This window comes from Tamandua tetradactyla, chromosome 21, assembly GCF_023851605.1.
Source record: "Tamandua tetradactyla isolate mTamTet1 chromosome 21, mTamTet1.pri, whole genome shotgun sequence".
In the NCBI taxonomy this organism is placed as follows: Eukaryota; Metazoa; Chordata; class Mammalia; order Pilosa; family Myrmecophagidae; genus Tamandua; species Tamandua tetradactyla.
The window spans coordinates 55,353,518-55,375,813 of record NC_135347.1 but is presented as its reverse complement, the minus strand read 5'-3'; the positions used below and the strand labels follow the sequence as shown (position 1 = coordinate 55,375,813).

At 39.3% G+C, this 22,296-nt stretch overlaps 1 protein-coding gene and 1 pseudogene across 1 annotated transcript in view; one reads left to right on the top strand and one right to left on the bottom strand.

Moving 5' to 3' along the window:
- Positions 1–22,296, top strand: part of LOC143665676 (proteinase-activated receptor 2-like) — a 67,442-nt gene that overhangs the window by 16,185 nt on the left and 28,961 nt on the right. The gene's annotated exons all lie outside the window — the stretch shown is intronic.
- On the bottom strand, positions 11,226–13,243 carry LOC143665787 (ATP synthase peripheral stalk subunit d, mitochondrial pseudogene; annotated as a pseudogene).

The window sequence follows — 22,296 nt, the reverse complement described above, 5'->3', positions numbered from 1 at the left end:
GCCGAGCGGCTAATGGGGCAGGCCCTGAGATACCAGACCATGTTGAATTCTGACTCTCACTTCCTAGCTTTGTTACCTCAGACAGGATATTTCTCTGTGCCTCAGAGAATAGTATAGACATACCTCAGAGATGCTGCAGACTTGGTGCTGGATCACCGCAGTAAAGCGAGTCACACGAATTTTTTGGTTTCCCAGTGCATGTAAGAGTTATGTTGACACTGAACAGTAGTCCAATGAGTGTGCAATAGCATTTGTTTTTACAAAAACAATGTACATACCTTAATTCAAACATACTTTATTGCTTACAAATGCTAATCATCATCTGAGTCTTCAGAGTCAAAATCTTATTGCTGATGGAAGGTCTTGCCTAGATGTGGTGGTGGTTGCTGAAGGTTGAGGTGGCTGTGGCAATTTCTTAAAATGAGACAGCCATGAGCTTTGCTACATCCATTAACTCTTCTTTCACAAAAGGGTTCTCTAACATGCAATGCTGCGTGATAGCATTTTACCCATGGTAGAACTTCTTTCAAAATTGGAGTCAATCCTCTCAAACCCTGCTGCTGCTTTTTCAACTGAAGTTTAAGTAACTTTCACAATCCTTTGTTATTTCAACAATGTTCACAGCATCTTCACCATCTTCACTGTTTTGCAGATTCCATATCAAGAAACCGCATTTTTTTTGCTCATCCATAAGAAGCAACTCCTTATCTGTTCAAGTTTTATCGTGAGATTGCAACAATCCAGTCACATCTTCAGGCCATATTTCTAATTCTAGCTCCCTTGCTATTTCTATGACACCTGCAGGTACTTCCTGCACTGAAATTTTTGAATCCCTCAAGGTCATCCATGAGGGTTAGAATCAACTTCTTCCAAAATCCTGTTAATGTTGATATTTTGACCTCCTCCCATGAAGCATGAAGGTTCTTCATGACATTTTGAATGGTGAATTCTTTCCAGAAGGTTTTCGATGGACGTTGCCTGGATCCATCAGAGGAGCCACTGTGGCACCTATACCCCTAAGAAATGTATTTCTTAGACGATAAGATTTGAAAGTTGAAATGACTGGTTGGCCCATAGGCTGCAGAATGGATTTTGTGTTAGCAGGCACGAAAGCAGCATTCATCTCATGGTACACATCTCCTTCAGAGCGCTCAGGGGCATTGTCAGTGAGCAGCAGCATTTTGAAAGGAATCTTTCTTCTCTGAGCAGTAGGTCTCAACAGTAGGCATAAAATATTCAGTAAATCATTTTGTAAACAGACGTGCTGTCATCTGGGCTTCATCGCTCTGTTTATGAAGCATAGGCAGAATAGGTTTAGCAAAAGTAAATTTAGGCTAGGATTTTCAGAATGGTAAATGAGCACTGATTTCAACTTAAAGTCAACAACTACATTAGCCCCTAACGAGAAAGTCAGCCTGTCCTTTGAAGCTTTGAAGCCAGATCTTGACTTCTCCCTACCTAAGAAAGTCCTAGATGGCATGTTCTTCCGACATGAGGCTGTTTTGTCTACACTGACAATCTGTTGCTTAGTGTAGCACACAGATCTCCTGGATAACTTGCTGCAGCTTCTACATCAGCACTTGCTGCTTTGTCTTATGCTTTTCTGCTATGGAGATGACTTCTTGCCTAAAACCTCCTGAATCAGCCTCTGTTGGTTCTGCAGCTTCCTCACCTCTCTCAGCCGTCATAGACTTGAAGAGAGTTAGGGCCCTGCTCTGGATTAGGCTTTGGTTTAAGAGAATGTTGGGGCTCGTTTCATCTCTATCCAGACCACTAAAGCGTCCTCCATATCAACGTGAGGCTGTTTCGCTTTCTTATAATTCCTGTGTTCGCTGGCGTAGCACTTTTAATTTCCTTCAAGAACTTTTCGTGTGCATTCACGACTTGGCTAACTATGCAAGAGGCCTAGCGTTCAGCCAGTCTGGGCTTTCCATCTGTCATCCTCACTAAGATGAATTGTTTCTAGCCTTTGATTTAAAGTAAGAGATTTTGATGAAAAGCGCAATTCTTCCTTCCACTTGAACACTTAGAGGCCATGGCAGGGTTATTAACTGAACTAATTTCAATATTGTTGTGTCTCAGGGAATAGGGAGGCTCAAGGAGAGGGAAAGGCCAGTTGGTGAAGCAGTCAGAACACACAACATTCATCAGTTAAGTTCCCCATCTTCTATAGGTATGGTTTGTGGTGCCCCGAAACAAGTACAAAATTACAGTGGTAACATCAAAGACACACATCACCATCACAAATATAATAATAATGGAAAAGTGTGAAATAATGTGACAATTACCAAAACGTGACACAGACAAAAAGTGAGTACTGTCACACGCTGTTGGAAAAATGGTTGCCACCAACCTTCAATTTGTAAAGCACGCAGTATTTGCAAAGCACAATAAAGTGAAGCACAATAAAATGAGGTATGGCTGTATTTTACTCACAGAGTTGGGAGGAATAAATGCTTGGCACTTTTTTTTTTAACTTCATTATATGGTATAACATATACAGAAGAAAGAGAGAATAAAGCAATAGCTTTCAAAGAACTCTTCAACAATACTTGGCACTTTCTAAGCACTCATAAATATTATGTAATATTATTATTATTCTTTGACCTGCCAGCTCCAGTTCACACCCAGCTTTCCTTGTTTGTTCTCCTTTGAGTTTCAAAGCAGGTCTGTGAGGTTGGCCCGAGACGAGTATTTCTATCTCATTTTCCATGTGGGGAAGAGAAGGGGGTGAACATAGGATAAAAGAGCAGGAACAAATGGTTCACAGTGACCTTGCAAGCAGTCTAGCAGTTGACTCAGTGGAAAACAATTTTGGAGGGTAATTGGCACATATTAGTCATATGTGTAATAATGCTGGTGGTAAAAAATCACACCAAACAGCAACATACAAAATGAAAATTTTTCTTCACTACCCACAGCCCATTCTCATTTCCTGGAGAGAAGTAACTCTATAATGATTTGTTTACAGAACATAGATGTATCTCATACTCTTAATATAAGGATGACTATGCTGGATTCCTATGCACACACATACACATATATGTAAACTTCTGATTAGTTCATGCGGCCCTTCCTCCTTATTTTTAATCAAAACATAGTCTGCGTACTGACAATTTCATCAGAACTTTATTGAACAATAGGTACATCCATTGGCTCATTTTCACCAAGCCTTTGAATCTACATTAGAGAGCATAAAAGAAGTGATTTGAAAAATAGAATTATGTGAATGCTTGTTTGCTGAAATGAAAGCTTTTCAGCCAGTTTTGTTTCATTTGTTTTCAGAGGGGGCTCATAGAGGCCCGCCCATGAGGAGAACTCTGAATGGAAGTTTGAGGAACTCGGGCAAAGAGCAGAGAAAATACCAGCCGGTGGTTGTCTCTGTTCTTGGGTTTCACATCTTGTTCAACCGGAACCAAAAAGTTAGGATTTAAGAATGATTATGATTATGAATCGTTAGAAGTTTCTTTTTATTTTTTCGTATGTCAGGACAAACATAGGGAAATACCTGAAATCTCTGAACTGTAATCCAGCTGCCTTGGTCTCTGATAGTGATTGTATAACTATGCAGCCTTTATCTTGTGGTTGTAAAAACCCTGAGTGACCCTCGCTTACACTCACTTATCCTGTTTTTCAACTTTAGAGTCTTATGATCACTAAAGTCAGCCCCGAATGGTTATTACTGAAGGGTGGGTCAGCTCACAGCTGACCCGCAGCTGACCCACCCCAAGTCCAGTGCTATCTTGATAGACAACTGGATTCAACCAAAGTTGAGTAGTAGTTTAACCTATATCTCATTGTATCTAAAATCACACCCATCATCATATTAAGGCCACCATTTTCTTACATACTTTCTGTGACTAAGTATTTAATCATTCTGCACATGCTCAATAATTAGATCTCTAACCTCACCATCTTGAGCCGTTGTGCTCATTATCCTAAAACCTGACCTTTTTTTTTTTTTTTTTTACTTTTTAAATTGTATAACATAACATGTATACAAAGCAGAGAAAAAAAGCAATAGTTTTCAAAGCACTCTTCAACAAGATCCAAGAGTTTGTCATGGGCTACCATACCATCTCAGATTTTTCCTTTCTAGCTGCTCTAGAACATTGAAGGCAACTGAAAAAGAAATAAAACGATAACAGAAAAAAAAAGATTATACATACCATACCCCTTACAAGGGGCTCTCTTATTTGAGCTGTCCTGTACAGAACACAAATGCTTAACTGATTTGATTCTTAGGTTGTTTGCAACCTGAATTTCAAAGTACAGTTTCCTGGTTATCAAGATTTCATTAATCCTGGGGCTATAATGTGATCAGTATGCATAGTTTAGTGATTACAACTTTGTTCCTGAAACCTTAACCCTTTGGAGGCTTTTGAGAAGACTGCAATATATTACAGAATCAAAGGTAAAGTTTGTCACTGCTGTTCTTTGGGTCTCGTTGAGTAAATTATGGTCTTCTGCTACAGCATTTTATTATTTTTTATTATTATTTTTATTTATTATTTTTCTTTATTATTCTTTATTATTTTTATTTTTTTAACATTTTAATTGTGAAATATAAATGTACAAAAAAGTAATGAATTTCAAAGTACATTGTAACAAGTAGTTATAGAATAGATTTTAAGGTTTGATATAGGTTACAGTTCCACGATTTTTTGTTTTTTCTTCTAGCTGCTCAAAGACACTGGAGGCTAAAAGAAATATCAATAAATTATTCAGTAGTCATATTCATTTGTTAAATCCTATCATCTTAGATTATAACTCCTCCTCCTTTGATCTTTCTCCCAATTTTAAGGGTATTTGGGCTATGCCCATTCTAACTTTTTATGTTGAAAGGGTTGTTGACAATATGGAATAGAGGGATGGAACCGGTTGATATTATTGGAGAGACTGGTCCCTCTGGGTTTCAGGACTTATCTGGTATAGGAATCTATCTGGAGGTTGTAGGTTTCTGGAAAGTGATCTTAGTGCATGAAATGTTTGTAGAATCTCAGAGAGAGTCGTAGGTGTTCTTTAGGGTTAACAGGAACCGTGTTTGTTGGGGTTTGGCACACGATGGTAATTAGTAATACCTAGCTGAAGCTTACGTAAGAGTAGCCTAGAATAGCCTCTTGACACTATTTGAACTCTCTTAGCTGCTGATACTTTATTTTGTTCCATTTCTTTTCCCTCTTTTAGTCAGAATGGTGTTGTGGATCCCACAGTGCCAGAGCCAGGCTCATCCCTGGGAGTCATGTCCTGTGTTGCCAGGAGACTTTCATTCCTGGACATCATGTCCCATATAGGGGGGAGGTGAGGATTTTCTCTGCAGAGTTGGGCCGAGAGAGAGAGAGGCCACATTTGAACAACAAAACAGGTTTTCTGGAGATAACTCTTAGGTTTAGCTTCACCACTACAGAATGAGCTTTGTAAGAACAAGCCTCAAGATCAAGGGCTTGGCCTATTGACTTGGGAGTCCCTAAAGTTTGAGACAGTATCAGGGGTTTCACCAGTGGTAAAGTTGAATAGTTACATATTTTCTCTCCAGTCCTTCAATGGACTTTGTCAATACTTTTTAAGTATTTGCCCAGTGTACTCTGGGACATATCCAGGCATAACATTAAGCTATACAGAATTACAGGCCCTCATTCCCATTCTGGGCTCCAAGTGTTTGGGTTGTTTAAAATGAACTATCCAGACAAGTTGAATTAGATTGTGTGCTACAGAAAATTTAGGTTCTGTGCAAAATAAAGCTCTCTTCCTTTGGTCTCATACAGTACGTGAAGTTCTAAAATACAGACAATGTCATCCTTGGCCTTGTGTTCTGATTTTTCTTAGTCCTGACCAGACTGGCTGCATGATCTCATTTTCAGTTTCTTTAACAGTTATTGTATGTAGCAATGCTAACTTTGAGAGATGCAGAACTCCAACTCTGTGTCTTAGGTGTCACACAGCTTCCCAAAATTCCAGAGAAATATCAAGGTATACATATATGGCATAGCATCTCAAAATCTAGAAATAACATTTACAGCTCTGGACTAAATGTGACTGCTATAAGAGTTTACAGTCGAGGCCCTAATTTTCTTATAAGTATTTTCTAAAAGAGACCTTACAATATTCTTTTGTTTCTGGCTTATTTTGTACCACACAATGTCCCCAAGGTTCATTCACCTCATTGCATGCCTCACAATATCGTTCTTTTCTGTAGCTGCACAATATTCCATCATATATATATACACCCACAGTTCACCATTCAGCTTCTGAGTGTATCCTTCAGCCACTGCCATCAATTGGGCATCATGGATAATGTTCAAAGTAAAAAGTCTGTGTCTCTCATTGTTGTACAATCATCAACACTCTCAACTTTAGATAATTTTCATGGCCCCAAAGAGACAAATAACCAATAAACACATCCTCACCAAATAGATAATCCAAACTCCCCTTAACTTTTTTAATTTAAGTTTTTAATATTTTTATTGAGAAATCTTCACATATATTCTATACATGGTGTACCATCAATGACTCACATTATCATCACATGGTATTCATCACCATGATAATTTTTTAGATCACTTGCATCACTCCAGAAAAAGAAATAAAAAGAAAAAACTCATACATACCATACACTACCCCTCTTTCTCACTGACCACTAGTATTTCCATCTACCCCATTTATTTTACCCTTTGTCTTCCCTATTATTTATTTATTTTTTTATCCATATTTTTTTACTCATCTGTTCACACCCTGGATATAAGGAGCATCAGACACAAGGCTTTCACAAACAAAACAGCATGGTACTGGCATACAGACAGATATACTGACCAATGGAATTGAACAGAGTGTTCAGATACAGAGCCTCTCGTCCATGGACAATTGATCTTTGATAAGGCAGTCAAGCCAACTCACCTGGGACAGAACAGTTTCTTCAATAAATGGTGCTTAGAGAACTAGATATCCATATGCAAAAGAATGAAAGAGGACCCGTATCTCACACCCTATACAAAAATTAACTTGAAATAGCTCAAAGACCTAAATATTAGAGCTAAGACCATAAAACTTTTAGAAGAAAATGTAGGGAAATATCTTATAAAGCTTGTAATAAGAGGTGGTTTCCTAAACCTTACACCCAAAGCATTAGCATTGAAGAAAGAAATAGATAAATGGGAGCTCCTCAACATTAAACGCTTTTATACATCAAAGAACTTTGTCCAGAAAGTAAAAAGGCAGCCTACACAAGGGTTTAGTATCCAGAACATATAAGGAGATTCTTCAACTCAACAACAAAAAGACAAACAACCCAATTAAAAAATGGGCAAAAAACACGAACAGATACTTTTCAGAAGAGGAAATACAAATGGCTAAAAGGCACATGAAAAGATGCCCAATTTTACTGGCTATTAGGGAACTGCAAATCAAAACCATAATGATATATCATCTCACACCCACTAGATTGGCCATTATCAATAAAACAGAAAATGACTAGTGCTGGGGAGAACGTGGAGAAAGAGGCACACTTATCCACTGTTGGTGGGAATGCAAAATGGTACGACCACTGTGGAAAGCAGTTTGGTGGGTCCTCAGGAAGCTAAGTATAGAATTGCCATATGACCCGGCAATACCATTGCTAGGTATCTACTCAGAGGACATGAGGGCAAGGATACAAATGGACATTTGCATCAATGTTTCTAGCAGCATTACTTACAATTGCCAAGAGATGGAAATAACCCAAATGTCCATCAACAGATGAGTGGCTAAGCAAGCTGTGGTATATACATACGAAGGAGTATTATGTAGCCGTAAGACAGAATAAAGACATGAAGCATGTAACAACATGGATGGACCTTGAGGACATTACCCTGATTGAAATTGGGCAGAAACAAAAGGACAAAATACTGTTTGGTCCCTTTAACTCTTGTCCTCACCACTGCCATCACCCCAGTTATTTGCTCCTGGTATTGCTGTGGTACTGTTCATATCTTCCTATTAAAAATAGACCATAGGATGCAACTGTAGTTTTCCTCCTGTACCCCTCTGTGTTAGTTAGATTCAGTTGTCAACTTGGCCAGGTGAGCATACCTAGTCTTGTTGCTGAGGACATAAGCCAATGGTGCGTGAACCTCATCTGTTGCCAATTACATCTGCAGTCAGCTAGGAGGCGTGTCTGCTGCAATGAGTGACGTCTGACTTAATTGGCTGGTGCTTAAATGGGAGATTGCAACGTAGCACTGCTAGCAGCTTGGCATTCCTCATCTCAGCACTTGCAGCTCAGCCCGGGCCCTTGGAGATGGAGAAAGAAATTACCCCGGGGAAAGTTGTTGGAACCCAGGGGCCTGGAGAGAAGACCAGCAGAGACCATCCTGTGCCTTCCACGTAAGAAAGAACCTCAGTGGAAAGTTAGCTGCCTTTCCTCTGAAGAACCAACAAAATAAATCCCCTTTTATTAAAAGCCAATCCGTCTCTGGTGTGTTGCATTCCGGCAGCTAGCAAACTAGAACACCCTCTATTATTTGCAATTTGTACAAGATTCATACCTTTGAAGTAGTTCGTGTAAGAACTTATTTATATTTGTAGTGTTAATCAGTGTGATATGTGGCCCTATACAACCCCTTTTGAACATGCTCACCTTCAATATGGCAATATTACATATAATATTAATTAGGATTCTCAGGGAAACAGAACCAGCAGGAGATATACGTAAATATGAGATGTATAAAATTGTCTTATTCAACCATAGGGATGAAAGAGTCCAGAATCTGTAGGGCTGGCTGCAAGCTGACACTTTGGTGAAGGGCCTCAGTGAACTCCCCAGGAGAGACTCACTGGCTGAAGTGGAGAGAGAAATTCTGTCTTCTGAAATCTCCTTGAAAGTCTTCAGGTGATTAGATTAAGAGCCACTCATTGCAGAAGACCCTTCCCTTAGCCAACTGCAGATATAACCCACCCAACATGCTCATTAAATTATGGACTTAAATTAGTCCATGAAATGTCCTCACAGCAACAGATAGGCCAGTGCTTGCTTGACCAAAACTGAGCATCATCACCTCACCAAGTAGACACATAAACCTGAACTTCACACCTACTAATGAATTGCCTTCACTTCTTCATTCCCTTACATTTAAGTTCAACCTCATTAGCTAACTATACAGTATCTGTCATTTTGTGTCTGGCTTATTTCACTCACATTATGTCCTCCAGTTTCATCCATGTTTGTCATATGTTTTTCATCGTATTGCTGATAATATTCCTTCATATGTATATACCACATTTTATTTATCTGTTGATGAGGAGTTGGATTTTCCATCTTTTCACAATTGAGAATAATGCTGCTATGAACACCAGTGTGCAAATGTCTGTTCATGTCATGTTTTCAACTCTTCAGGGTATATACCAAGTATTGGTATTCCCAGATCATAGGGCAACTTGATATTTAGTTTTCTGAGGCACCACCAAATTGTCTTCCACAATGGCTGTACCATAATACATCCCCACCAGCAGTGAATAAGTGTTCAATTTCTCCACAGCCTCTTCAATATTTGTAGTTTCCTGTTTGTTTAATGGCAGCCATTCTTGTAGGTATGAGGTGATAGCTCATTTTTCTAAATATTTTTCTTGAGAAATCTTCACACACATACAGTCCACCCACAGTATACAATCAGTGGCTCACATTATCATCACATAGTTGTGTATTTATCACCATGCTCATTTTTAGAACATTTGCATCTGTCCAGAAAAAGAAATGAAAAAAAAAAAAAAACTGACACATCCCATACCCCTTACCCCTCTCTAGTATTGCAATCTATCTCAAAATTTTTTATTCCTTATCGCCCCCCATTATTTAGTTTTCCTTATTTTTCTACTCATCTCTCCATACCCTGGATAAAAGGTATGAGCACAAGGTTCTCACAACCACACGGTCACATTGTAAAAACTGTATCATTATACAATCATCTTCAAGAATCAAGGCTACCGGAACACAGTTAAACAATTTCAGGCACTTCCCTCTAGCCACTCCAACATACCACAAAATAAAAAGGGATATCTCTATAATGCATAAGAATAACCTCTTGGATAACGTTTCAACTCTGTTTGAAATGTCTCAGCCACTGAAACTTTATTTTGTCTTATTTCTCAATCCCATGATGCTGGGTCCCAGCTCATCCTGAGTTCTGTCCCACATTGCCAGAGAGACTTAGCTGCCTGGGAGTCATGTCCCATGAAGGAAGAGGGCAGTGAGTTCACTTGCCAAGTTGGCTTAGAGTAAGAGTCCACATCTGAACAACTAAAGAGGTTCTCTAGGGGTGACTCGGGCATAACTATTAGCAGGCTTAGCTTATCCTTTGCAGGAATAAATTTCATAAGATTGAACCCCCAGAATCAAGGGCTCAGCCTATTGAATTGGTTGTCTCCACTGCTTGCAAGAATATCAGAAATTCTCCAAATGGGGAAGTTGAATATTTCCTCCTTTCTGCCCATTCCCCCAAGGGGACTTGGCAATTACTTCTTTATCCACTGCCCAAATCACTCTGGGATTTATTGGGGCTCACACTAACCTGGCAAACCAGCAAGATTTCACTCCCTTTTGTGATTGGTTTGTTGAAATCTTCTATTTCTTCTTGAATCTGTGTAGCTTCTTTGTGTGTTTCCAAGAACTTGTTCATTTCATCTAAATTGTCTAGTTTGTTGGCATATAGTTGTTCATAGTATCCTCTTAGGATTTTTTTAAAATTTCTTCAGGGTCTGTAGTAATGCCCCCGCCACACACCATTTCTGATTTTACTTACTTGCATCCTCTCTCTTTTTTCTTTGCCAGCCTTGCTTGTGAGCCATCGATTTTATTGATTTTTCTCAAAGAATCAACTTCTGGTTTTATTGATTCGTTCTATTGTTCCTTTGTTCTCCCATTCATTTAGTGGTGTAATTTTTTTTGGGGGGGGGAGGTGCATGGTCAGGGAATTGCACCTGGGTCTCCCGCATGTAAGGCAAGCACTCTACCACTGAACCATCCATGCACGCTCTCCCATTCATTTAACTCTGCTTTAATCTTTGTTATTTCTCTTCTTCTATTTGCTTTGGGGTTAGTTTGCTGTTCTTTCTCAAGTTCCTCCAGGTGAGCAGTTAATTCCTCAATTTTTGCTCTTTCTTCTTCCTCCTCCTCCTCCTTCTCCTTCTTCTTCTTAATAATCACTCATTTTTAATATCCAGAGTTTGTGATGCAAGGGCCAGAGTTTCCTCCCAGATTCAGTTTTATAAATTTTCAACCAGCTGATGAGGGCAGTAGGAACACTTTGCCTTGTCTAATGTTATTTCAGGGAAGACTTCATTCAAGTCCTCAATGGCCATCTGGTCAAGTGGAGTTACGTTCCTCATCTTCTCCAGGTGTTTCTCGTATTCCTCAATTCTGGTCTTTGAGAGATTCAAAAACTCAACACAACTTTTCACATCTGCTTTCTCTTCAGCATCCACCAGGGCAGTATATTTATCCTCTGGCACAGGAAACTTCAAGGTTTTAAACTTCTTCTCAAAATCATCCACCAGATCAGCCTTGGCCACATTGGTCTTGGAGTTAATCCAGTCTATAGCTGAGGGCTTCTCAGATAGAGCAGCCAACCTGGAGGTAAGGGTCTCATTCCAGAATTTCAGAGAGTTAGCAATGGTCTTTTGGTTTTGGGGTATTATCTCCCCAAAAGATACCCAGTCAATGGCTATCAAAGCAAGTTTTCTCCCAGCCAGCCATCTTGGGATCCTTCACTGACACATCTTCATCTAATCAAGTTTAATACCCACAATTGATTGAGTCACACCTCCGTGGAGATAACCTAATCCAGTTTCCAACCTATAGTCCTGAATAAGGATTAGAAGAAATGGTTGCCTTTACAAAAAGAGATTAGGATTAAAACATTAGGGTGCAATGATCTCTGTATGTCTGTCAGGTCTAATTCATCTATCAAATTGCTTAGGTTCTCTATTTCCTTGTCTATCCTCTGTCTGGTTGTTCTATCTATAGAGAAGAGTGGTGTATTGAAGTCTCCCACTATTATTATTGAAACCCCTTTTCTCCCTTAATTTTGCCAATGTTTGCGTCATGTACTTTGGAGCTCCTTGATTAGAAGCATAAACATATATGACTGTTATTTCTTCTTGGTGAATTGTCCCTTTTATAAATATGTTGTGCCCTTCTTTGTCTCTTATGATGTCTTTACATTTAAAGTCTATTTTGTCTGCTATTAGTATAGCTACTCCTGTTTTCTCTTAGTTATAGCTGGCATGGAATATCTTTTTCCATCTTCACTTTCAATTTATTTGTATCCTTGGGTCTAAGATGAGTATCTTGAAAACAGCAAACAGATGGAACATATTTTTAATCCATTCTGTCAATCTGTATATTTTAATTGATGAGTTATTCCATTAACATTCAACACTATTACTATAAAAGGCATTTCTTTAATCTACCATTTTATCCTTTGGTTTTCATTTGTCAGATTTATATATTTTTCCCCATCTATCTCTTTTTAGCCTTTAAGTTGCTCTTACCAGTACTATTCAAAACTGTGTCCTCCTCCAGACCTCCCTCTCCTGTCTTTCTATTTTTCAGTGATAGAATTGCCCCCTTAGGCACATCTCTTGTTAACAAATTCTCTCAGCCCTTGTCTGTCTGTAAAAATTTTAATCTCTCCTTCACTTTTTTAAAAATATTTTTATTGGTAAAACAACACACAAATATTATTAACATGCAATTATTCTATACATGGTGTACAATCAATGGCTCACAATATCATCACATAGTTGTATATTCATCATCATGATCATTTTTTAGAACAATTGCATCATTCCAGAAAAACAAATAAAAAGAAAAAACTCATACATACCATTTCCCTTACCCCTCCTTCTCATTGGCCGCTAATATTTCCATTTACCCAATATGTTTTAACTTTTGTTCCCCCTATTATTTGTTTATCTTTATCCATATTTTTTGCTCATTTGTCTATACCCTAGATAAAGGGAGCATCAGACACAAGTTTTTCACAATCTAACAGTCACATTGTAAATGTTAGATCTTCATACAGTCATCTTCAAGGCTACTCTAACACAGCTCTATGGTTTCAGATAGTTCCCTCTAGCCACTCCAATCCACCATAAACTAAAAAGGGATCTCCCTCACTTTTGAAGGACAATTTAGCTGAATAAAGAATTACTGCTGGAAGTCCTTTTCTTTCAGCACCTTAAATATACCATACCACTGCATTCTCACCTCCATGTTGCCTGTTGAGTAATCTGAGCTCAGGCTTATGTGGTTTCTCTTGTACATGGTGAGTCCCTTTTCTCTTGCTGCTTTCAGGACTACAGATATTGGACTCTTCCATCCCCACGGTTGTGTGAAACACTTTTATAAATTTCATACTTACAAATATCTCTTGTTGATTCTATTTCTTTAGAATCCTAATACACAGGTGATGCAACTCTACTTGAGGATGTGTTTAAAGCTACACAGGTAGGCAGTTGTGAGGCAAAGTGTGAGGAGCACAGGGTGCAGTATGGGGCATGGTGAGGGGGTGGGGTGGGGTGTGGAAGTGCAGGGGCATAGAGGGCACAGTGCAGGGGCAGGGCATGCCATGGACATGGTGTGGGGGCCCAGGGGTATAGGGCACAGCACAGGGTGCAGTGCAGGGTCACAAGGAAAGGTGTGGGGTGCAGAGGCATGGGATGCAGGGTTTTATTCTTAAAAATAGAAATTTCTGCTTCCACACTGGTCAGAGGTGTGTCTTTAATCCTCTTCCCACCCATAGCTCTGAAGAGAAAACAAACAATTAAAAAAAAAAACCCAATGATCAAGTTCCTACATTTTTTTTTTGTATGCTGTATGGCGGGGTCACATTTCATTCTTTTTCCATGTAAGTATGCCATGACTGCATCACCATTTGTTGAATTTTTGTTTGTTTGGTTGGGTTTTGTTCATTTGTTTGTTTTGCTTATTTGTTTGTATTTTGGGAAGTGCACGGACTGGGAATTGAACCCAGTTCTCCTGCATGGCAGGTGAGAATTCTACCACTGAACTACCCTCGCTCCCCCAAGTTCCTACATTTTATTCAGACCTTGAAACTCCCCTGAGATGGCAATTTTATTTAAATGTAAATAATTGGAGACACCTAAACCACACCTTGAGGGAGAGTATGAAGAAGTCTGTAGTTTGAGTATGAATGGCTTTCACCCTTATTCAGTTGGTCAGTCTACAGATTATCCCTCAGCTTCTGTCTTTGATGGGTGAGAAATTAGGAATGACCAGTTATGTGTAGCCTCTTCTGGCAGATCCCACAGCCCCAGGCCTGAGGACTCCATCACTAACCCTAGGCAAGCCATCCACACTGTGTGAATGGTCCATTCATTCATACCACAACCATTTATTGGGGTGCTAAATGCAAATAACTAAACTGCAATTCCTACCTTGAGCAGCTCCCCATCTAGTTATGTGTTGATATTCTCAGTGAAATACATCAATATTAAGGAAGAAAAACAACCCTTCAGTATTTGGGCATTTTTAAAAAAGCAGAACCTAGGTGGTGTGATGTTGGCTCAGTGCAGAGTTCTAACCTGCCATACTGGAAACCTGAGTTCAATTCCCTGTACCTGCCCATGTAAAAGAAAAAAAAAAAGCAGAACCTATACCAAAGTTAGGTCTTGAGAGTCAGAAAAAAAGGACAAGAAGGATTAGGAAGGACCACTATTGTGGCGTACTTCTCTTAACAGTATTTTGCTTACAACTTTTTAAAAATTATAAAAGTAATAAGTGGATCTTTAAAAATACATGAAGAAATCTGAGAGTTTCAAGAGCACATATTGGAAAGTGGATGTATCTCCTCCTTATCTACTGATCCCAGAATTCAGTTATGCCTTTTGGGTATCTTTGGAGATCATCTCTACAAATTACATCAAAACTCTGGCTTAAAACGACTATGTACTGACTCATGCAGTTCCTGTGTGTGAGGAATTTAGAAGCAGCTTAGCTGGATAGCTTGGCCTGTGTCTTATGAGGTTGTAATCGTTTCAAGGCTTGACTGGGTGTGATGGTTAGGTTCCGGTGTCAACCTGGCCAAATGATTCTAGTGGTCTGACCATTGCCACAAAGCTATTTCACGGCTGGATGATCAAATCATTGGTCAGTTGATTGCATCTGTGGCTGATTCCATCTGAGATCAACTAAGGCTCGTCTCCCAGGATGAGATAGTCTAATCAGCTGAAGGCTTTTAAGGAAGAAAAGAAGAGGCTCACTGCTTCTTCTGCCAGCAAGCCTCTCCTGTGAAGTTCGTCCAGACCCTTCCTCAGAGCCACCAGCCTCACAGCCTGCCCTACAGATTTTACACTCTTCTGTTTCCATGGTTGTATGAGACATCTTTATAAATCTCATATTTACAGCTGTCTCCTGTTGGTTCTGTTTCTCTGGAGAACCATGACTAACACACAGGTGTTGCAGGATCCACTCCATTGTGGCTGGCAAGTTGATACTGTTTATTGGTAGGAAGCATGCATGTTTTTTGTGTGTATCTTTCTACTGGGCTACATGAGTGACCTTATAAGACAGGAAACTGGCTTCCCCCAAAACAAGTGATCAAAGAGAAAAAGGGGGAAGCTGCGGTACCTTTTATAACCTAGCCTTAAGTCACGCATCATCATCTCTACCATATTCTTTTGGTCACACAGTAGCTCAATTCATTTGGGTAGGTGTGCCAGTTTGAAACTGTTGTGCACCCCAAAAAGCCATGTTCTTTAATCCTCAGTCAGTATTGTTGGGTAGGATTTTATTGATTAAGTTGGGAGGTATGACCCACCCAATTGGGTGGGATCTTTTGATTAGGTGGCTTCCATGCAGTTGTGTCTCCACCCATTCATGCTAGGGTTGCTTACTGGAGTCCTTTAAGAGGGAACTATTTTGGAAAAAGCTTCAGAGCTGGCATAGACAAGCGACTTTTTGAGATGCAGAAGAAAAGCATCCCTGGGGAAGCCTTTTGAAATAAGAAGCTGGGAAAGTAAGCTTGCAGATGTCACCATGTGCCTTCCCAGCTGACAGAGAAACCTCAAACATCACTGGTCCTTTCTTGAATGAAGGTGTCTGTATTAGTTTTCTAATGCTGCCAGAATGCAATATACCAGAAATAAAATGGCTTTTAAAAAGGAAATTTGAAAGGTTGGGGGAAAAAAAAGAATGCATGTTTGTTTGTTGTTTATAATAAAAATAGTTCAAAAAATAAAAGAAAAAACATTTTTAAAAAAAGGAAATTTAATGTTACAAGTGTACAGTTCTAAGGCCATAGATATGTTCAAACTAAGGCATCCAGAGAAAGATACCTTGGCTCAAGGAAGGCATGTGGCTGGCATCTATTGATCCTTGTTCCAGGTTCATTGTTTCCAGTTTCTGATGCCAGTGGTTTCTTCTCTAAGTGTCTGTCACTTTCACTTCATTCCTCTGAGACACAACTCTGGGTTCTAGCTCGCTTAGCATATCATGGGAAGGTACATGATGGCATCTGTTGGGCTCTGCCTGTGTTTAGGCATCTGCTCTCTCTGTCAGCACTCTGAGCAACTCCAAACATATGTGTCTCTGTCGGCTCTGAATGAATCAACTGTTCTCCAAGCATCACCATCTGAGGTTTCCCCAAAATATTTCCCCTTTTAAAGGACTCTAGGAAACTAATCAAGAGCCACTTTTAATGGGCAGAGTCACATCACCGTCTAATCAAAAGGTCACATCTCCATAGGGATACTCTAATCAAAAGTTTCCACCCCCAAATATTGATTTGGATTTTTTTAAAAATGGCTTCCCCCACAAGATTGGATCAGGAAAAAGACAGTGCTTTTCTGGGGTACATAATAATTTCAAGCCAGCACAGTATCTTTCTCTGGATGCCTTAGTTTAGATGTTTTAATGGCCTGAGAACTGTGTTCTAGTTTGAAAGCTGCTGGAATGCAATATACCAGAAACAGAATAGCTTTTAAAAGGGGGAATTTATTAAGTTGCTAGCTTACAGTTCTAAGACCATGAAAATATCTTCGAACTAAAGCAGGTCTATAAAAATGTCCAAATTAAGGCACCAACAAGAGGATACCTTCACTCAAGAAAGGCCAATGAAGTTCAGGGTTTCTCTCTCAACTGGAAAGACACAGGGTGAACATGGCAACGCCTGCCAACTTTCTCTCCAGGCTTCTTGTTTCATAAACCTCCCATGAGGACATTTTCCTTCTTCATTTCCAAAGGTCCCTTGGCTCTGTGGGCGCTCAGGGTTCTTGGTGCACCATCGTGGCTCTGCTATCTTGGAATCTCAAGCTTTTTCCAAAATGCTTCCTCTTTTAAAGGATTCCAGTAGACTAATAAAGACCCACCTGGAATGGGTGGAGTCACATCTCCATCTAATCAAGATCAATACCCACAATTGGGTGAGTCACATCTTCAGGAATATAATTGAATCAAGTTTCCAACCTACATTATTGAATAGGGATTAAAAGAAACATTGCTCCCACAAGATTGGATAAGGATTAAAACATGGCTTTTCTAGGGTACATAATCATTCAAACCAGCACAAACTGTAAACTTGTAAATTAATAAATTCCCTTTTTAAAATACATTTTGTTTCTGGTATATTGCATTCCAGCAACTTTAACAAGCTGAAACAGAAGGTGACTATGTAAGAGTATAAATACCAGCAAGTGAGTATCATTGGGAACCATTTTAGAGGTTGGCTACCACTTATAAGCATATCTTGGATATTATTTCTGTATCAGCACTTATAGGTTGGCATCATTACTTTAAATGTCTGAGTCCATCAAATGGATATGCCATAATTTAAGGAATCCTTTAGCTTTTAAGTTATTTCCAGATTTTTACCATGTTTGTATTGTTATGCACGGAATTCTTGAGTACTATCTTTCTATATATTTACATAGTTGTTCATTCAATATTCATTCACTTGGTACTTTGAGCAATGTTTAGTCTCTGAAGAATATTGTGGAGAACAAAATAGGCAAGAATCCTGTTTCGTGGAGTTTACCATCTGTTCTAGTTTGAAAGCTGCCAGAATGCGATATACCAGAAACATAACAGCTTTTAAAAAGGGGAACTTAATAAGTTGCAAGTTTACAGTTCTAAAGCTGTGAAAATGTCCAAATTAAAGCACCAACAAGAGGTTACCTTCACTCTCAGAAAGGCTGATGACGTTTGGGGTTTCTTTTCAGCTGGGAGGGCACATGGCAATGCCTGCTCACTTTCTCTCCTGGCTTCTTGTTTCATGAAGCTCCCCTGGGGGTATTTTCCTTTTTTACCTCCAAAAGTTTCTGGCTGTTTGGACACTATTGGTTTTGGTGGCTCTGTTGGTTCTGGTGGCTCTAAAACTTTTTCCAAAACAGTTCCCTCTTAAAGGGCTCCAGTAAGCAACTATGTGAGTATAAATACCAGCAAGTGAATATCATTGGGAACCATCTTAGAGACTGGCTACTACTTATAAGCATATCTTGGATATTATTTCTGTATCAGCACTTATAGGTTGGCATCATTACTTTAAATGTCTGCCATCTTGAATGAGAGGAGACACATCTCCATGGAAACCATCTAAAAAGTTACCACCAACAATTGGGTAGGACGCATCTCCATGGAAGCAATCAAAAAGCTTCCACCCAGCAATTATGAATGAGGACTAAAGAACTTGGCTTTTCTGGGGTACACAATAGATTCAAACCGGGATACCATCTAAAACAAGAAAACCATCTAATACTAATAATGATAGTGACTAGGGGAGAATTTTATATGGGAGGGTCTGGGAAGGTTTCTAAGGAGGTGAAATTTTAGTTGCAATCTAAAGGGCAAGAAACAGCTATTCATTGGAAGATTCTAAAGAAGGACCTATGGGAATGAGTGAGGGGGGAAAAGAATGAGGCAAGTATTGGAGAGGCAGGCAGGTGGTGGGCAATTGAAGGGAATTGAGTAAAGGTCTTTGCTTTCATTCTAGGTGGGATGCATTGGGTTGTTATACTGATAATTTACACGGAATATGAATTAAAGAAAGTCAAGAAGGGAAGAATGGAGACCAGTTAGTCAGAATTTCCAGTAGTCCAAGCAACTGGACTAATTCAAGTTGACTTGAGTTAGGAGATGGAGATGCGGGAGGACATTCAGAATAATTTTGGAGGTAGAGTCAACAAATGTTAGAGAAAGAGGACTCAAACATCATACTTACAGCTATCTATCTATATATTTATCTATCTGTCTATCTATCTATCTATTTTTCTATCTTTGCTTAATTAGTGATGGTGAAATAGGAATGTTCATGTTTGGAGGTCAAGCATCAAGAGTTCTGTTTTGGATATGACATTACCCCCTTGTCATGCCTGTTAGACATCCAAGTAAAACTGTAAAGAAGGGCATTTGAATATCTGAGTGTGGATTTTTAATTTATTTTAATAGTGGTTAGGGCTGGAGATCCAGATTTGAGCCTTTGCCATATCATTAGCATTTAAAGTAAAGGACTTGATGAGGTGAGGTGACCTACGAAAGAAGATTATATGAAGAGAAGGGGACCTAGGACAGAGGCCTTTGGCCCTTATGTCCTTCTGAGCAAAAGGAGGAGACAGTAGAAGAGACTGAGAAGGACCAGCCACAGGAGCAGGAAAATAGCCCAGAGTGTCAGGGAAGCCCAGGGTGTAAAGATAAGTGTAGTCAATCATAGCAAATACTACTGAGAGGTCAAGTGAGGTGAAAACAGAAGTGACCATTGAACCTTCAACATGGAAGACAAGAGCACTAGTCACCGTGGTGTGGTGGGGACAGGAAGCCAGAATGGGGTGTGTTCAAAAAAGAATGAGATATAAGGCAGTACACCCTGTGAGTATAGGCAACCCTGTCCAGCAAGTTTAATTGTGAAAGGGAGCAGGGGGAGTAGAGGAATGTGCTCTGTGATTTGGATATGTTTACATGCCAAAGAGTGATTCAGGAGAGAGCTAGAAATTGAAGGTGTCAGTGTCTTTGGGTACACTGTATTTCTAAAAGCAGAATTTTTGGATCAAAAGATATGTGTATATGTAATTGGGATACATTTACAATAATGCTAAATTGCTCTCCTGATGTTTGCCAATCTGACTTCACAAATCTTGAGGGTTGGAATCATTTTGGAAGAAATGAAGTTATGCCTTTCCTCCTTTGTTTGCTTTGTAGCACTAGCATATTTTTCCCCTGCTAGTTCTCACTGCTAAGGTGAGAACTGAAAGGTGCTGGCATTGGGGAAATTTCGTCCCATTTCTCTGTATTCTGAAAGAAATCTAGGGCATTCTTTTGGGTAGACTGCAGAAAACTATTTGGAATGTCCTTTGTTCTAGAAAATTCTTTATCATTCTTTTGTGCAGAACATGAAGGCATGACTGCAACCTCTACAACCCACCTGCAGATGCGTGATTAAATCTCAGAATTGCTGAGCTTTGGCTCAAGTCAAAGTCTGAGCTTCCTCACCCTCGTTGTGCCATGTAGCCTGAGATGACAATGGCTTAAAGTGAATGAAAAGGGTTTAATTATGGCTTCTCTGTAGCATTGGGTAGATTTAATTACATTATCCCGAGGAAGCAATTTTAGCTGAGCTCTTAAAGAAGCTGCTGGGTACTTGGAAGGGACTGTGTATAGTTTCTAAAAGTGAAAGACTGGTTTTCCCTCTAAGCAAAGATTTGTCTAGATGGGAGACTATTAAAAATATAACTGATTTGTCAGATTTTATTATTTTAAAAATTGCAGGGTAGGTAGGGAAGTTATGGTATTTATCTAATGATAGTGTCTGTTAATTACAACTGGAATTCTTACTTTTAAAAACTTGATTGTGTGCAGAGGAATGGAAACACTCATTCACTGCTAGTGGCAATGTAAAATGGTGCAGCCACTGTGGAAGGGAGTTTGGCAGTTCCTCAGGAAGCTAAGTATAGAACTACCATACGGTCTGGAAATCCCTCTAACTAGGTTTATCCCCAAAAGAATTGGAACAGGCTTTTGTACAGATATCTGCACACCGATGTTCATAGCTACACTATTCACTATTGCCAAGTGTCCAGCAAGAGATGAAGGGAGAAGCAAAATGTGATGCATACATGCAATGGATATTATTCAACCACAAGAAGGAATGAAGTCAAAACAGCATGGTATTGGCATAAAGATAGATATATCGACCAATGGAATCGAATAGAATGCTCAGATATAGACCCTCTCATCTATGGACATTTGATCTTTGATAAGGCAGTCAAGCCAACTCACCTGGGACAGAACAGTCTCTTCAATAAATGGTGCCTAGAGAACTGGATATCCATATGCAAAAGAATGAAAGAAGACCCATCTCTCACACCCTATACAAAAGTTAACTCAAAATGGATCAAAGATCTAAACATTAGGTCTAAGACCATAAAACAGTTAGAGGAAAATGTTGGGAGATATCTTATGGATCTTACAACTGGAGGCGGTTTTATGGACCTTAAACCTAAAGCAAGAACACTGAAGAAGGAAATAAATAAATGGGAGCTCCTCAAAATTAAACACTTTTGTGCATCAAAGAACTTCATCAAGAAAGTAGAAAGACAGCCTACACAATGGGAGACAATATTTGGAAACGACATATCAGATAAAGGTCTAGTATCCAGAATTTATAAAGAGATTGTTCAACTCAACAACAAAAAGACAGCCAACCCAATTACAAAAGGGAAAAGAAGGAATGAAGTCTTGGGCAGGCCACGGTGACTCAGCCAGCAGAGTTCTCACCTGCCATACCAGAGACCCGGGTTTGATTCCCAGTGCCTGCCCATGCAAAACAAAAAGGGGGGGAAGGTGGGATGGGGGAGTGAAGTCCTGATACATGCAATGACATGGATGGACATTGAAGTCATGTTAAGTGAAATAAGCCAGACTCCAAAGGACAAATACTGTATGAATTCACCGATTTGAAACAATTTGAACAAGCAAACTCATAGAGTCAGAACCTAGAATATAGGTTAACAGGGATGGGAAGCTGAGGCTTAAAATGTGCAAAGTTCCTAATTGGAATGATGGAAATGTTTGGTAATAGATGTTGGTGATGGTAAAATATTGTGATTGTAATTAACAGCACAGAATAAATATCTAAATGTGGTTAAAAGCAGAAATGTTAGGTTGTATATATGATAATAGAATAATTCTATTGTTTTTAATTCTATTATCACTGCACTGCACAGTGAATGCTGAGTTAAACTATAACTATAGGTAATAGTACAATTATAAAAATGTATTTTCATCAATTGTAACAAATGTACCACACCAATGCAAGG